The following is a 19,449-nucleotide window of genomic DNA, read 5'->3' as shown; positions in this document are numbered from 1 at the left end:
GCAACAATTTTGTGGTCCCCTGACCTTAGAGTGCTTCTGTTCTAACAATATGTTAATGATGCTAAAGTCTCCTGTCCTTAGGATATTTCTATATCTGGTGGTCATTGATAATCAAATTCCTGAGACTACTCAGTTCTACTTCTAAGCCATAAAATTATCATATCCATGACATGAAGAACTAAATAAATTTGCCCCCTTAGTTCTTTGCTAAATACTTTTGGAACTTAGCCTACTACAATTAGAATTACAATTACAAAAAACAAACAAATAAACAAACAAAAAATTGCCCCTTGACTTAGATAAGGGTTTAAGCATACAAACTCTTGTGAGACACTTTGCAACACTGGTCTGTGACCCCTAATCTGTCGGGGTTCCTTCTGAACCTCAACATGTAGTGGGCCAGTATGGAGAGAGTCTGGCCTCCTCTGGCTTGATTCCCTCCTTGTCAATTAATATCAAGGTAATCCCCCCATTTTTTCCTCCCCCACTCCTATAACTGGGACACCCCAAGCAACTGGGAGAAGTTTTGTCTGGGTTGTTGTGAACTTCATGCTTAGCAACTTTTCCTTGACTGGGGATGCCCAGATTTGGGAAATTCTTGCAATTTTCAGCAAAGGTCCTAGGTAATCTTTGCCACCTTCACACCTTCTCTGGTATGCCAGAGGAGACAAAGTACTATAGGATGGCTTTTGGGAAAGAAATTTTATGGCTTTTAGCAAAGTCAAGACAGTCCTCTTTCATGTCACTTTTTTCTATGTCTGCATCCTTGTACAGAATGTCTGTAACATGTTTGTTCTGTGAGCTAGATTTTGTTACCTGGAAAGATTTAAAATGCAACCAGCAAGAAGAAAACATCTATGCTGTAGTTTGAATGCTGGGAAAGATTTCTTAACATGATTGATTCTTACCTTAGAAAGGGAAAAAACCTAACTTTTTCCTGTGTACCTCAGTTCAGGCTGAGCTGGAGGCTACAAAAATAAAGTTAGCTAAAATTAAAATTAAAATAACATCTTAACAGGGTCTCAAAGTTTTGAGAGCAATAATTAGGAACTTTGGCAATTAGTCATTTTAAGATTACAGGAAAAAATTCCTGGGGATTTTTCCATGAATTTACCCTATTCTGAAAGAAAATGACAAACAAACTAGATAAACAGCAAGTTTTTGCTAATCCTTCTTTGACTCCTATCTTGTACAGGGTCTCCTTCTGCTCCTTTAGGAAAGCACCCCAGAAAGTATTAAGGGACTCTCTCTATTCCACCCCCGGGAGTCCTGAGTGTACTTCAGTTGTGGAAACTGCTAACAAGATCAATATAGCTCATGTCCCTTTGTTTGATAACTCCTCTCATCTCAGACCTGATTCAGAAAAGAGAATGATAAAGAATTGTAGGAAACTCAGATTCTGCCTCACCTGTAAAAACAGGGGAAGCAGCAACAGCCATGGAGACCTCACACAACCTTGTCCAAACATCTCCTCAACCTAGTTTTGGGAAAGTGGGGGTAAAGTCCAATGGTTACCATTCCTCTAGCTGTGCACCTGAAACTACCATCAAAGAGAGATTCTGGCACCAGTCACCCCAGCCTTCAGCAGTTTCTGTTCAGCAATTACCTGGGAAGAATCAAGGGGCCCCTGGCACTACCCAGCATGGCAGTGTGAGGTAAAAAAGTCAGCTAGCCTCAGCATTTGGTATCAGCATCAGGTAAGCCTGATATTCTTTGTTTCAGTCTCTGCCAGTTTTTCGATTTATAAAGAAAAATAATAATGATTACAAAAGTGCTAAGCATAAAATATACGAATGTTAATTGCTTTATTGGATATAATTGTTTGATAGTTGATAACTCTATGATTTTTAGATGCAACCAATGTACAATGCCAAAGTTGAAATAAATGATTTCTATGTGCATGTGTAAAGTAATTTGGAGGCAAATTCAACTAAATGAAGGCTTCTCCTTGAGTTATTTACAATCAGACTTTTAAGGACCCTGTCAGTAAAAACTGGCACCTTAAACCCCTTTCCTGGCTCACAAAAGAGAAAGGATTTGTGTGAATTGAAAATGACAAATGGCAATTCAGTTTGGAACAATTAATTAGAATTTAGGGAATCTCATTAACTAAAGTTGTCAGTTTTAAAATCTATTCTATCTTAATTTTAAGAATTGTCTTGTTTTTTACCTAAAATGAAAGGGAAACATTTAAGGGAAAACTATTTCACTATTAGGGAAAATTCTAAAATTGTTAACTAAGTTATTTTGGAGTTATTGTTATCATGTTAAACGTAAAATTAGTAATTACTGAGTATGGAACAACAGGGATTAGGTGAAAGCTTTATCAGTTCACCTCTAAGTATGAATTATGCAAATACCTTTATCCCTCTTCACAGAGTGGGGAGAGGTATCAAACCCATGAAAACACAAAGAATAGTTGGGGTGGGCAACAGCAAACTCAGCCCCTTCCCTGAGATCTCTATCAACTTCCCTTAATTTTAATTGCCATATTTCTTGAAAACAACAGGGTAAACAAGGTCATCAGCCCTGTGCCTGTTTCAATATTTATAGTTCCTAAACAAGTGCTGTGCTTACTAAGAATCCATATGCTTTTTAAATGATTGATTCTTTGCACTAGGATGGGTTTAAACATATAAAACATGCTAAATAAAATCTCATGTGTGTAAGTCCTGGTATACTTTTAAAAATAAGATATTTAACCCTAAACTGCATTTAGTAGAATTTGCAATTAGAGATAAAATCTCTTGGAACTCTAACTGATATTCTTTTGTGTTTTGAATTTGATTGCCTGATCATTAACTCAGTAACCCACCATTCAAGAGAGATGCTATCAAATAGTCAGAAGAATGCCTTTCTGAATTGTCATAGATATACATCTTATCTGGGCAAGAGCTAGGAGGACAACCTTAGCCTCTGCTCAAAATGGGATCTTTCTGACTCAGTTTGCCAGTTTTATTTCTTTATTTCCCACCTGATTATTCCTGAATCTGGCTATCAGGTGAAATTATTGCTACTTGATTAGTTGTTAAATCCATCTAAGGATGCTTTATCCTGTCATGTATGTGCTCTCAGGCTGAAGTCTGAAAGTCCAGATTTGAGGGACATTCCTCTTGAAAAGCCAGATGGTGAATGTTTACTGATGTGTAAAGGACAGAACTCTGGAGAAGTATACTTGAAAGAAGGTATTAACTCAGTGGAATTAAGATAATGATTCTCCAGTTTACATGTACTTAGTACTTAATACAGTTCTACAAGATTGATACCTATTCTACAAGACTGACACCTATGATGATGTACTTATAATAGAGTATATAAAAGCCAACAAAGACTGGAAGAGATTCATTCCATCTCCCACCATCTGGGGGCTGGCACTCAGACCAAGACTCATCTGAAGGCCATGAGAAAGCTAGCCTAGCCCCAGGTGAAAGAGACAGACTGTGAAGGAGACAATAAAGACTTTTGCACTTTATTCCTGATTATTTTTGTGGTGATTACTGTACTGAAACCAAGGCTGGTCCTGAGACCTCCAGAAAGTTAACCAGAAGATTACATTTATTGGGTACAATTTTCTTGAAAATGAGTAAGGCAGAGGGTGGGGAAGGTGGAGAGCAGACATGACTTTCTGTGACCTGACTTTCTCTCAGTAGTAGATTAAGCCTCTAAAACTGGTTTTGGAATTTTAAAAAATCCACAAATATTTGGAGTTTAACACATTTCCAGAAGAAGATACCCTGGAAGAACTTCAGAACAAGTCTGTTTCAAATGGGCAGGGGGGCAGTGTGCTGAGCCCAGAGGCAGCACAGAAAGACTGGGGCAAGAGCTGGGGCAGGGAGGCAGAGTGCTGCAGCTTCCACACACCTGTGAATCTTCTGTAAGCCTCTTAGGTTCTCTGTTCTGGTTGCAAGCAGGTAGTTTGGGAGATTTGCTACAAAAGGCAAATTGTAAACCACTAAGCCCAGGAAGAACATGGGACCTAGTTTGACTTCCTAGCACTGGAAATTAATCAGTACAAGTGTCCTGGGGCAAACAAAAGAAGCTGTCACTCCTTTTTGTTAAAAGCAGACTTCAAGCCTTAAAAATTAGCAAAAAAAATAAATAAATAAAAAGAACTTTTACCATAGATAGCTATTATGGAGGGAAAGAAGAACAGACCTCAAATTCTGAGGTTCCTAAAGGCAAAGCAACTTTAAGCCCCAAAGGAAGATATGAGCTGGTACCCATTTCACAAGGCTTTCTTGGAAAATTTCATAAAGGATCTTTAAAGAGAGAAGTAAACTGAGGAAAGGAAATGAGATATTTGCAAGAAGGGATGGAAAAAACATATTGCTCCCTACTAAATAGATTTGATGAAAGGGAAAACACACATAACACCTTACAAAATAGATATGAAAAAGATACCAATTTGTTAAAAAACAAAATTTGTAAAATGGGGAGTAATGCAATGAACAAAACAATTCAAATGCCCAAATATAAAAGGAGCTAAAGAAGATAACTGAAGAAAATACTACACTAAAAATTAAAATTGAACAAATGGAAGATGAATAACTTAATAATACTTCAAGAAGTAGTCAAAGAAAAACTAAAAAAAAAAAAAAAAAAAAGGAAGAAGAAAACATGAAATACCTCCTAAAAGAAACAACTGACCTGGAAAAATAGAAGTAGGAGAGAAAATCCAAGGATTATTGAACGTCATGAAAAACATGATGAAATAAATAATCTGGACATTATCTTACAGGAAATCAAAAAGGAAAACTGTTCTGTTCTCTTAGAATCAGAAGATAGAATAACCATTGAAAGAGTTTACCGATCACCTCTTAAAATAGACCCCAAAATTAAAACCCCAAGGAATATAATGGCTAATTTTCAAAACAATTAGATCAAGGAAATGATATTGCAAGCAGCCAGAAAGAAACATCTTAAATACCTAGGACATACAATTAGGATTAGCCAGAACCTAGCAGCTTCCATCTTAAAAGGATCAAAGGTCCTGGAATCTGATGTTCTAAAAGGCAAAGAAACATGGATTACAGCCAAGAATAAACTATCTAGCTAAAATAAGCACTATATTTCAAGGAAGAAGATGGAAATTCAACGATATAGGTGAATGAAGAGATTCATTCCATCTCCCACCATCTGGGGAATCTCTTTTTAATGAAAAGACTGAATTAAAAAAAATTGATCTCCAAACACAGAATTCAAAAAAAGCATTAAAAAGATAAGAAAGGAAAGAGCCCTTGAGAACCATATTTCTATTATTTGCATACTTATAAAGTGTGGTTGTAATTTGATTTTATTATGACAACATGAAAAAGAAACTAAAGGTATAAAGGGGTTCAAACTGAAAAAAAAAACAAGGAGGTAAAGTGAGGCAAATTAAATCTCACTAATAGGCACAAAAGACCTAATATAATTGAGGGAAAGAAAGGCGGGGCATGAATGCTGTGAGAATCTTACTTTTAATAGATTTGGATCAAAGAGAGAATATCAGACATATTTGTTTTCACAAAGAAAATAATCTCACCTTATAGGGAAGTAGAAGGGGAAAGATAGGGAAATGCTAACAGAAGGAAAAAGAGAATTATTAGGGGAAACGTGTAAAAAAGGAGGAGGACCTCTAAAGAGGTGGGCTGTTTGAGGGAGGTGGTCATCAAAAGCAAAATACTGGGGAGGAGAGAAAGGGGAAACAAAAGAGAAAAGCATAACAGAATAAATGAGAAGGCAAGAAATACAGAATTAATTATTTTGACCATGAATGTGAACTAGTTGAACTCTCCCATTAAAATGGAAGTGGGTAGCAGATTGGAATAAAAGACGGGGTTCTGATAAAGGCCTTATTTATAAATTATATTGAGAATTTACAGGGAGAAATTTACAACAGTGTTGGCTACTCTGTCCTGGTTGCAAGCCAGTAGATCAGCAGAGAAGTTATAAAACATCCAACAAAAACACAAAGATAAATTGTGAACCCCTAAACCCTAAAATCTCATGGGACCTGGCCATGGCCACACAGCACCAGAAGTGAGTCAGCACAAATTTGCTGCAGCCACTGCCACTTGGAGAGGAAGCTTGGACAACCTCTCTTGCCCTAAAAACAGATCTCAACTTTTTTTTTTTTTTTAATGAGTTTTAAAAAAGGCAGAAAGAATTCTGACTATAGAGAGTTTTCATAGTGAAAGAAAAGAAAAGATTTCAAACCCTGAGGAGACTAAAAGCAGATTAAATTCATATACAGCACAAATTGATAAAAATTGGCTCCCATCACACGAGACTGTCCTAGAAGACTTAAAAAAAAAAAAAAAAAGATATTAAAAGAAAGCTAGAAGAAAAATGGGGAAAATAAATAAAAACTTTTCAAGAGGGTTTGCAAAAGGAAACACAGAAATTATGTAAAGAAAATTTACTACAAAATAAACAGTGAAATTGGGGGGGGGGCGGAGAATAATATAACTCTTTAAAAATAGATTGAACAAAATAAAATTAAAAAAAAATTAAAATTAAAATAACTCCCAGAAAAACAGAATTTGTGAAACAGAAAAGGAAAATCACTTCTTAAAAATAGTGAAATAAAAAATATATATATAACAAAACAACATTTAAAAATTCAATAGGAAAAATACAAAAAGAAGTAAAAAAGTAAATGAAGAAAATAATTCATTAAAAATCAGAACCGCAGAAATGGAAATAAACGACAGAGACATCAAGAATTAGTCAAGCAAAACAAAAAAAAAAAAATGAAAAAATGGAAAAAAATGTAAAATCTCTACTTGGGAAAACAATTGACCTTGAAAATAGATCTAGGAGAGACAATCTAAGGATTAGTGGTCTTACTGAAAACCAAAATGAAAAAAGAGCCTAGACACTATTTTTCAGAAAGTCATCAAAGACAACTGTCTGGATGTCATAGAATCAGAAGGCAAAATTGCCATTGAAAGAATTAAAACTTCAAGTAATATTGTGGCCAAATTTTAGAATTGTCAGAGCAAGGAAAAATTATTACAAGCAGCCAGAAATAAAAACAATTCAAATACCAAGGAGCCACAAGAAGGATTATGCAAGACTTAGCACCTTCCACCTTAAAGAATCTAAAGGCCTGGAATTTGATATTCTAAAATGTAAAGGAATTTGGAATACAGCCAAGAACAAGTACCCTGCTAAAGTGAGCATTATCTTCCAGGAAAGAAAATGGACATTTAAAGAAACAGGTGAATTCCATTGATTTATGATGAAAAAATCAGAACTAAACCAAAAATTTGACCTCCAAATATAGAACTCAAAAGAAGCATATAAAGGTAAAAAGAAAGGAACTCTTAAGAACTGTATTTCTGTTATGGATATGCATAGAGAGTTCATGTATAATTTGATGTTATTGTTATAATATAAAAAGAAACTAGAGCCATAAAGGGGATTGTCCCAGAAAAAGGGGAAAGTGGAGGTAAAATGAAGGATTTGCATCTCATAAAGAGGCAAAAGAAATCTACTATAATTGAGGGAAAGAAGGGAGTGGGATGAACACTGTGTGAATCTTACTCTCATCAGATTTGACTCAAAGAGAAAATATCAGACATATGTGGTTTCACAGAATTTCTCTCACCATAGAAAAGTGGGAGCAGAAAAGAGAAAAGGGAAGGGGTAGGTTAAATAGAAGGGAAAACAGAAATAATAGGGGAAAGATTAAAAAAAAAAGGGAGAGGGACTCTAAAGGGGAAAAGCTGCTTGAGGCAATTAGAGCTCTTAAGTAAAATATGGGGAGGAGGGAAAGGGAAAAAGGAAAGAGAAATATATAATTTGTGGTTCAAAAGATGGCAGGACATACAGAATTAGTAGTCTTAACCATAAATGGGAATGGGATGAACTCTCCCATAAAGCATAAGTGGATAGCAGACTGGATTAAAAGCCAGAAACCTACATTATATTGTTCACAAGAAACACATTTAAAGCAAAGTGATATATATATAGAGAGAGTAATGCTAAAAGGTGGAGCAGAATATATTATGCATCAGGTGAAGTAAACAAAGGCGGGGTAGCCATCCAGATCAAGCAAATGCAAAAAATTATCTAATTAAAAAAGATGAGAAAGAAAACTATGCCTTGCTAAAGGGTACCATAGATAATGAAGCAAAAGCAATATTAAGCTTTTATGCACCAAGTGGTATAGCATGGAAATTCCTAAAGGAGAAATTAAGAGGCTACAAGAAGAAATAGACAGCAAAAGTATAATAGTAGGAGATCTCAGTCTTGCTCTCTCAGAACTAAATAAATTAAACCACAAAATAAATAAGAGAAAGAAGTTAAAGAAATAAACAGAATGCTAGAAAAGTTAGGTATGATAGATCTTTGGAGAAAATTGAATGGAAACAAAGGAGTATGTATACTTTCTTCTCATCAGTTCATGGAACCTATACAAAAATTGACCATACATTAGGACATAAAACATCAAAATCAAATGCAGAAAAGCAGAAATAGTAAATGCATGATGTTCAGACCATGATGTAATAAAATTGCATGGAATAAAAGGCCAAGAGGAAAACAGAGCAAGAAGTAATTGGAAACTAAATAATCTCATTCTAAAGAATGAATGGTGAACCAGCAAATCATGACATGATTAATAATTTCATCCAAGAGAATGACAATAATGAGAAAATATACCAAAATTTGTGGAATGCAACCAAAGCATAATTAAGTGCTCACTCACATAAATCTCTCTAGGTGCTCACTCATTATAAAATAGAAAAAGAGAAGATCAATGAATTGGACTTGAAACTAAAAAAGCTAGAAAAAGAACAAATTAAAATCCCCCAAATACCAAACTTGAAATTCTAAAAAAGGAGAGATTAATAAAACTGAAAAGTAAAACTATTGAATTAATAAATAAAACTGAGTTGGTTTTATGAAAAAATTACAAAATAGATATATATTTCATTAATTTGTTTAGAAAAAGGAAAAAGAAATTATTAGACTCAAAAATGAAAAGGGAGAATTTTCTATCAATGAAGAGGAAATTAGAGCATTAATTAGGAGTTACTTTGACCAACTTCTGCCAGTAAATTTGATATAGATTGCCCAGATTAACAGAAAATGAAATAAATTACTTAAACAATTCCACTTTAGAAAAAAACAAAAACAAAACATAGAACACTTTATTAACTCCATAAGAAGAAAAAAATCTCCACGGCCAGCCAGATGGATTTACATGTGAATTCTATCAAACATTCAAAGAACAATTAATTCCAATATTATGCAAACAATTTTTTAAAATAGGGAAAGTAGGGGTTCTACCAAATTACTTTTATCACAAATATGGTGTTGATATCTAAACCAAGTAGGGTGAACAAAAATTATAGCCCAATTTCCCTAATGAATATTGAAACAAAAATATTAAATAAAATATTAGCAAAAAAATTACAGAATGTCATCCTCAGTATAATACACCATGACCAAGTAGGATTCATACCAGGAATGTAGGCCTGGTTCAATATTAGAAAAACTATTAAAATAAATGACTATATCCATAATCAAACTAATAACAATCATAAGATTATCTCAATAAATGCCAAAAAATTGATAAAATCCAACACCATTCCTATTAAAAAAAAATTAGACAGTATAGGAATAAATGGAGTTTTTCTTAAAATGATCAGTAGCATGTATTTAAAACCATTAGCAAATATCATATATAATGGGGACAAAGTAGAAGCATTCCTAACAAGATTAGGGGTGAAACAAGGTTGGCCACTATAACTATTCACTATTATATTAGAAATGTTAAGTTTGGCAAAAAGAAAAGAAAAAGAAATTAAACGAATTAGAGTAGGTAATGAGGAAATCAAATCCCCACTCTTTGCAGATGATATGATAGCATACTTACAAAACCCTAGAGAATCAGTAAAAAATACTATCATCAATTCACAATTTTAGCAAAGTTGCAAAATACAAAATAAATCTACCTAAATCATCAGCATTTTTTATATTACCAACAAACTCCAGCAGCAAGAGTTGCAAAGAGAAATCCCATTTAAAATAACTGTAAGAAGTGAGTGCAAGGGATAATGTTGCAAAAAAATTACCCAGGCATGGGCTCTGTCAATAAAAAGTTATAATTAAAAAAATAAAAATAAAATAATTGTAAATAATATAAAACATTTGGGAGTGTATTTGCCAAGGTAAAGTCAGGAACTATTTGAATACAAGTACAAAATACTTTCCACACAAAAAGATCTAATCAAATGGAAAAATATTGTATTCATGGATAGTCCAAGCCAATAAAATCAAAGTACCAATAATACCTAATTAATCTACTTATTCAGTGCTATACCAATCAAACTTTCAAGAAATTACTTTACAGATATAGAAAAGTAATACTAAAGTTCATCTTGAGGAACAAAAGTCCAAACATTTAAGGGAATTAATGAAAAAAATGCAAATGAGAGTGGCCTGGCTGTGTTGGACCTAAAACAATTTTATAAATCAGCAGTCATCAAAACAGTTTGGTATTAATAGAGTAGTTGATAAAAATAGAGTAGTTGGAATAGGTTAGAATCACAGGATGAAACAGACAATAATTATAGCAATTTAGTGTTTGAAAAACTCAATACCCCACCTTTTGGGATAAGAATTCACTATTTGACAAAAATTGCCGGGAAAATTGAAAGCTAGTATGGCAGAAAGTAAGCATAGACCCACCTAACACTGTATCCCAAGATAAGATCAAAATGGGTTCATGATCTGGACATAAAGAATGATACTCTAAACAAATCAGAAGAATATAGGATAGTTTACCTCTCAGATATGTGGAGGAAGAAGGAATTTGTGACCAAAGAAGAACTAGAGATCATTATTGATCAGATAATTTTGATTGTATTAAGTTAAAAAGTTTTTATACAAACAAAACTAATGCACACAAGATTACAAGGGAAGCAAAAACTGGGAAAACAATTTTACATCCAAAAGACCTGATAAAGGCCTCATTTCTAAAATATATAGAGAATTGACTGAAATTTATAAAAATTCAAGTTATTCTTCATTTCATACATGGCCAAAGGATATGAACAGATAATTTTCAGATGACAAAATTAAAACCATTTCTAGTCATATGAAAATGTGCTCTGCATCACTATTGATCAGAGAAATGCAAATTAAGACAACTCTGAGGTACCACTACATACTTCTCTAATTGGCTAAGATGACAGGAAAAGATAATGGTGAATGCTGGAGAGGCTGTGGGAAAAGTGAGACATTAATGCATTGTTGGTATAATTGTGAAGTGATCTGTCCATTCTGAAGAGCAACTTGGAAGTATGCCCAAAGGACTATCAAAATATGCATACTGTTTGATCCAGTGGTGTTTCTACTGGGCTTATATCACAAAGAGATCTTAAATGAGGGAAAGGGACTCACATGTTCAAAAATGTTTGTGGTAGCCTTTTTGTAGTGGCAAGAAGATGAAATCTAAGTGGATGCCCATCAGTTGGAGAATGGCTGAATAAGTTATGGTATATGAAGGTTGTGGAGCACTATTTTTCCATAAGAAATGATCAGCAGGATGATTTTGGAAAGATTTACATGAACTAAAGGTGGGTGAAATGAGCAGAACCAGGACATCATTATACAAGACAGCAACAAGATTATACAATCATTTAGACCATTTCCAATGATCTTGTCATGAAGAGAGCCATCTACAACCAGACAGAGGACTTTGGAAGTTGAATGTGGATCACGACATAACATTCTCACTCTTTTTGTTGTTATTTGTTTGCATTTTATTTTCTTTCTATTTTTTCTTTTTTCTTTAATTTTTCTTGTGCAGTGAGATAATTGTATAAATATGTATGCATATATTGGGTTTAAAACATTTTTTTTTACCATTTTTAACATATATTGCATTACTTGATATCTAGGAGAGGTGGTGAGGGGAAGGGGACAAAATCTGAACATAAGATTTTGCCAGGGTTAATGTTAGCAAATTATCCATTGATTTCAGAAAGGCCTAGAGAGACTTACACGAACTGATGCTGAGTGAAATGAGCAGGACCAGGAGATCATTATATACTTCAACAACAATACTATATGATGGCCAGTTCTGATGGACCTGGCCATCCTCATCAATGAGATCAACCAAATCATTTCCAATGGAGCAGTAATGAACTGAACCAGCTACGCCCAGAGAAAGAACTCTGGGATATGACTAAGAACCATTATATCGAATTCCCAATCCCTATATTTTTGCCTGCCTACATTTTTGATTTCCTTCACAGGCTAACTGTACAATATGTCAGAGTCCGATTCTTTTTCTACAGCAAAATAATGGTTTGGACATGTATACTTATTTTGTATTTAATTTTTACTCTAATATATTTAACATGTATTGGTCATCCTGCCATCTAGGGGAGGAGGTAGGGGGAAGAAGGGGAAAAATTGGAACAAAAGGTTTGGCAATTGTCAATGCTGTAAAATTACCCATGCATATAATTTGTAAATAAAAAGCTATTAACATTTTTAAAAAATTATCCATGCGTATGTTTTGAAAATAAAAAGTTGTAATAAAAAAACAGGGAAAAAAAATCAAAAAAGAATAAAAATAATGTCATTGCTTTTGCTTGCAACCCAACAAATATTTAGTATATATGCCAAGCCCAGTACAAAGCAATGAACATACATGTAATAAAAAGGAACACATTTTCTGACTTAAGAAAATTGCTGTTTTATAGGAGTACACAATACATAAAAGGAGAAACAAAAGAAAAAAAATGGAGGAGGGCACCCAGCAATTACCAAACAGAAGGAGACAAGAAATGCAGTGAGCTGAGATTTCTGGTGCTGAACTCTAGATGTCAAGGAAGGCATTGGATAGAGTTTGGTGTTTCACGTTTCCCTCCAACCAGAAGAGAGAAGTGGCTAAGGGAAGTGATATCAAATCAGTGATATCAAAATTAGCTTATGTTAGAAGAATGGTAATAAAATTTTTAAAAGTATGATGTTTATAAAGTTGGAAAGGTATAGTTTTGGGGGTTTTAATCATTTTTATTAATAATGCCAGCATATTATTATTTTTTAAAAAAAGGCCAGTGACACACTCAAATGTCAAAGATCTTTAATATAACCCACTCAACATTTATAATGCCTTTGGCAGGATACATACTTCTGAGGGAAGTAACCAGACTCTACTTAGATTGAGGAAAATGTAAATTCTTTCTACTATCAACAGTTCTATCCTTCAGAGGCAGAGCCTTGGAATGAGGACTTTAGGAAAAGGGGTAAAACAGCTTTCCAAATTATTTTTAATCAATAATCATTTCTCTCAAGAGATTAAATTTTTTCTGGCAGGGGCATCTTGTTTCATGAAGTTGAAAGCAGTAAGGCTTGTGGATGGAAAGTGGAACTGTAATATTTATGGAAACACATACATGCATATACATATATATACATATACATAAACATGTAATGCATACATATGAACAAGCACATATTATATATATGTATATTTGATATGTCCATATATATATGTGTGTGTATAATATATTTATATATGTACATATATATATAAATATGAATATATGCATTGAAACATGTTGCTAACCCAATTTTAGAGTTTCAGTTAGCTGAATTCTGTTGAACTCTACTAGAAATTTATTTTTCATTGGGCTTCCATATAATAATTATCATAGAACTTTTTTGGGAGCATTTGGCTATCTTGGTCTCATCCACTATACTTATATTATCATCCTAACCATAGAAACATTATTTTATCCAGAATAGCATTTTAAATTACAAAATGTTCATAATTTTGCTAGCTAGAGTGGAGTGAGATGGCAAAGCAAAGGAGAAACTCGAATTCTCCCAAATTCCCTCCAAGCAACTTTCAAATAAGACCTCAAAACAAATTCTGAAATTACAGAATCAATACAAAATCAGGGTGAAAAAATTTACCAGACAGGGTATCTTAAAAAAAAGAAAAAACATGGGCATGAACAGTTGGGAAGCCAAGCCAGAAATGCTGCTGCCTTGGGTGCTGCCTGGGAACCTGACACAGCTGCTTGGGTTCCATCAAACACAACAGTTACTTGGGGATTTTGAGGGCCTTAAAGAGTGTGTTGGGCTGAGGCTTGAGTTGATGTACTGAGGTCCCAAGCAAGTGAGGCTAAATAGGAATTGGACTATACTCTATTAATATATATGCTTGGAGAAAGAATGGCCCCCACCCACTCTCGGTACAAGTCCTGATGTGTTGTATAGGAAATGACTATTTTGGTGGGTGGAGGCACAGGGGCAGGAAGAGAGGCTGGGAGAGATTGCTGGCTGGGTTCTATTCTGGTGGCTTCTGGTCTGGCTAGCTTCTTGACTCAGCTGCTGACATTGCTATTTCCGATTCCCTTCTACCTCCACTCTTTCTTCATCTCTGCTAAGAATAAAGATTGATGACTTTCCTCTAACCTGAATCCCTGACTCCGGTTGATTTTAAAATACGCAGTCATCACAAGAGAGGCTTTGGTAAGTGGGACACTTTCAGCATCATGGACATTCTGGAGGGGTGGGCAGCCCTGGGACTTGAGAAAGCAACCCAGACTTAACTGGATGTGCCACAAGCTCTTGTGGCCATCTGCAGTCTGATAGTTTACCCAGCATGAGGGAAACTGCTGCTATTTCTCCTAGTAAGGGGGATCTCAGCTATGGGAGTATTTTAAGCTTATCTTTCAAGAAAAGCCACTACAACAAATGACTGAGGATATTTGCACTTTACATCATTTTATAGAAAAACATAATGAAGAAAGCACTAGCAGCAAACTTGTAAAGAAGCAATTTTGTTCTGAGTCCCCAAAACTCTGAAGGATTCTCCAAGACCTCTGGAATAGATGCTGTCCAAAAAAGTATTTTTTTCCAAAGAGGGTAATGATGTTCAGGAAGATTCTAAGCTGAAAGACTGAAGAGTTAACAGAAATAAATGGCTTCAGTCTTACCAATTCCAAGGCACTACTTCAAACCAAGCTCTCTGTATCTGCAGCTCCCTAACACAGCAGCCTGTTTATGTATGACTTGTTTTTATTTTTGTTGTTGTTGTTGTTTTACTTTAATAAGACCATCAAAGTCTCCACTAATTTTTATTTTTATTATTATTATAGCTTTTACTAACAAAACATATGCATGGATCATTTTTCAACATTGACCCTTGTAAAACCTTCTATTCCAACTTTTCCCCTACTTCCCCCTATTATCTCCCCTATATGGCAGGTAGTTCAATACATGTTAAATATATTAAGGTATATGTTAAATCCAATATATATACATACATATTTATACAGTTATCTTGCTACAAGAAAAATCAGGTCTAGAAAAAAAATCTGAGAAGGAAAACAAAAATGTAAGCATACAATAACAGAAAGAGTGAAAAGGTTGTGGTTCACAGTCATTTCCCATAGTACTCTCTCTGGGTATAGCTTATTCTCTTCATTACTGAAACTGGAATTGGTTTGAATCCTCTTGTTGTTGAAGAGGACCACGTCCATCAGAACTGATCATCATATAATCGTGTTGCCTGTAGAGGGCCACAGATAGTGGGGGAACTCTGGGTAAGATATAAGACCCTTCAGTTTAGAGGGAACCTGCTGACAATGTCTGTTTTGGCTCCCCATCTCTCTTTAGTGCTCTCACCCTTCCTTAGAAGTCAAGGAGAGCCTGACCACCTGTATTCTACTTGACTCAAGAGATACAGTAAAGAGGGGCATTTACAAATCAATAGCAGGGTGCTTATAGTTAGCAATTGCACTGTGTGCTGTGGTGATGTAATGCTACAATAAAACTTGCTTAGTGTGATGTGATGATATAATGGTTCTCTAGTTGGCACATGCTTAATGTGCTATAATGATGCAATCATACTAAAATATTTTAGGGCTGAGAGGACTTGAAATAGACACTCCATCTTTGACCATCCTCTTGAGTCTCCTGCCTTCTTTACTCCTCCATTAAGTCCAAGGGTGGTCCCTAGATCCTCCAGAGAACTAGTCCAGAAAGTATATTTTGATGCCCCAATTTGGGAACTCTAGAAAGCACACAAATTTCCAGTACAACTTGTTTTGAAGAATACTTCTTAAAGTGGAAATATGAACTAAATAACAATCCCAATAAAGACAAAAAACAAAAACAACAAAAAACCTTTTTAATGTCCAAAATCTAAAAATAAAATTTTAATAGTAACTTTTTTTAAAGAAAAAGACTTTTTATCTTCGAGTAAAATCTTACATTTTGCTACTGATTTGATACTGAAAACTAGAAATCAAAAGCCTCTTTGAGTTCATGAACTAGAAATTTTCCATTGTATTTTCCTATGGCTACCAGTTTGCATATGAAATAGTCATAGGCCAAAAAAAAAAAAAAAAAAACTTTCTTTGAAGATCTTTCTCTTCATTTTTTTAATGTACTATTTTCTGGCCACCCCCAATTTGCCACTAGCAAAAGAAGGTTTCTTCAACAAATTTTGCTTTAATTTTCTAGTCAACAAATACGCAAGCAAAAGCCTGGAAAAGAAATGCACTGCCGGTTTAAAGCTTAGGAATTCCATATATTTCATTTATAAAGTTGCTGGATCTCTGCTTGCAAGTAGCTATTGGAAATTCAGGTTTTAGTAACCTGTCTCTAGGGCTCATTCCATGGAAGCAGCATGAGATTAAAGATCACAGATGGCTGAGGAAAAAAAACCAGTTCTTCCAATGGCTCCCCAATATCTTGACTCATTTGGTGACCTTTTGTTGATAACTACTTTAACTGAACATTTTTAGGGAAGGTTCAAGCTGTGACTAGATGTCCAAAAATGTCTATATTTCAATGTCAGCCTGTTCTGAGTAGATCTTTTCTTTCTTTTCAGGTGACATACTGACTGAACCAGGATAATGTTCCTGTATAGATGTCTGCTTAAATGCTGTGGTGCTTCTTTGGAATATGTGAAAATATTGTACATACTAGTTTTAAAATATGTTCTAACTAAAAGATTTGAGAAAACCTAAAGATAGTTCCCTGAAGTATCTTCATCATAACTTAAGCTGTTCTTCCTTAAAATATTTGTTTTTAAGTATCTTTCTGGAGACACCTCAATTTGTTTGGGAATAAAACTAAATCTGGGATAACTTCACATTTTCATGGGTAAGTGCTGACCTTGACAAAGCAGCACTCGTGGGCAAGTTTTATTCTATTTTTCAGTTTATTTTATAGAACATCCAAATGAAAAGTTTCTCCATATATACTGAAGAATCACCCCTGTTAAAAATGTCTAGAGACAATAAAATCACCTGACTTTTGTAACATCTTATCAAATAAAGTTCTCTGAATATACTTTAAACAACTCCCTAAGAAAAAATCCCCAGGACCAGATGGATTTACATGTGAATTTTACCAAACATTTAAAGAACAATTGGCCCCAATGCTATATAAAATTATTTGATAAAATAGGAATGAAGGAGTCCTACCAAATTCCTTTTATGACACAGACATGGTACTGATACCTAAACCAGGTAGGCTGAAAACAGAGAAAGAAAATTATATACCAATCTCTCAATGAATATGATGCTAAAATCTTAAATAAGATATTAGCAAAAAGACTACAGAAAATCATCTCCAAGATAATACACTATGATCAAGTAGGATTTATACCAGGAATGCAGGGCTGGTTCAATATTAGGAAAACTATCAATATAATTGGCCATGTCAATAACCAAATTAACAAAATCCATATGATCATCTCAATAGATGCAGAAAAAGCATTTGATAAAATCCAACATCCATTCCTATTAAAAACACTTGAGAGTATAGGAATAAATGGACTTTTCCTTAAAATAATCAGCAGCATCTATTTAAAACCATCAGTAAGCATCATATGTAATGGAGACAAACTGCAACCATTCCCAATAAGATCTGGAGTGAAACAAGGTTGCCCACTATCACCGTTACTATTTAATATTGTATTAGAAACGCTAGCTATAGCAATAAGAGCTGAGAAAGAGATTAAAGGAATAAGAATAGGTAATGAGGAAGCCAAATTATCACTCTTTGCCGATGACATGATGGTATACTTAGAGAACCCCAGAGATTCTGCTAAAAAGTTATTAGAAATAATCCACAACTTTAGTAAAGTTGCTGGTTATAAAATAAACCCACATAAGTCATCAGCATTCTTATATATCACTAACAAAATCCAACAGTCAGAGTTAGAAAGAGAAATTCCATTTAAAGTAACTACTGATAATATAAAATATTTAGGAATCTATCTGCCAAGGGAAAATCAGAAACTTTATGAGCAAAATTACAGACCACTTTTCACACAAATTAAGTCTGATCTAACCAATTGGAAAATATTAAATGCTCTTGATAGGGACGAGCAAATATAATAAAGATGACAATATTACCTAAACTAATCTATTTATTTAGCGCTATACCAATCAGACTCACAAAAACTATTTTAATGACCTAGAAAAAATAACAACAAAGTTCATATGGAAAAACAAAAGGTCAAGAATTTCAAGGAATTAATGAAAAAAAATCAAATGATGGTGGCTTAGCTGTACCAGATCTAAAACTATACTATAGAGCAGCAGTTACCAAAACTATTTGGTATTGGCTAAGGAATAGATTAGTTGATCAGTGGAATAGATTAGGTTCAAGGATAAAACAGTCAACAAATATAGCAACCTAGTCTTTGAAAACCCAAAGATCCCAGCTTTTGGGATAAGAACTTACTGTTTGATAAAAATTGCTGGGAAAATTGGAAACTAATATGGCAGAAACTAGGCATTGATCCATACTTAACGCCGTACACCAAGATAAAGGTCAAATGGGTTCATGACCTAGGCATAAAGAATGAAATTATTAATAAATTAGAGGAACATAGGATAGTTTACCTCTCAGACCTGTGGAAGGGGAAGGTCTTTATGACCAAAAGCAGAACTAGAGATCATTACTGATCACAAAATAGAAAATTTCTGATTATACCAAACTGAAAAGTTTTTGTACAAAGAAAACTAATGCAGACAAGATTAGAAGGGAAGCAATAAACTGGGAAAATATTTTTACAGTCAAAGGTTCTGATAAAGGCCTCATTTCCAAAATATATAGAGAATTAACTCTAATTTATAAAAATCAAGCCATTCTCCAATTGAAAAATGGTCAAAGGATATGAACAGACAATTCTCAGATGAAGAAATTGAAACTATTTCTAGTCATATGAAAAGATGCTCCAAGTCATTATTAATCAGAGAAATGCAAATTAAGACAACTCTAAGATACACTACACACCTGTCAGATTGGCTAAGATGACAGGAAAAATAATGATGATTGTTGGAGGGGATGTGGGAAAACTGGGACATTGATTCATTGTTGGTGGAGTTGTGAACGAATCCAACCATTTTGGAGAGTAGTTTGGAACTATGCTCAAAAGTTATCAAACTGTGCATACCCTTTGATCCAGCA

The 19,449-nt window shown here is 34.2% G+C and overlaps 1 pseudogene; it reads left to right on the top strand.

The window, feature by feature from the left end:
• The first annotated feature begins 1,437 nt into the window (after positions 1-1,437).
• LOC111720205 lies at positions 1,438-17,114 on the top strand (annotated as a pseudogene).
• Positions 17,115-19,449: the final 2,335 nt, after the last annotated feature.

This window comes from Sarcophilus harrisii, chromosome 3 (assembly GCF_902635505.1).
Source record: "Sarcophilus harrisii chromosome 3, mSarHar1.11, whole genome shotgun sequence".
Lineage (NCBI taxonomy): Eukaryota > Metazoa > Chordata > Mammalia > Dasyuromorphia > Dasyuridae > Sarcophilus > Sarcophilus harrisii.
This window is presented reverse-complemented; position numbering and strand designations above follow the sequence as displayed.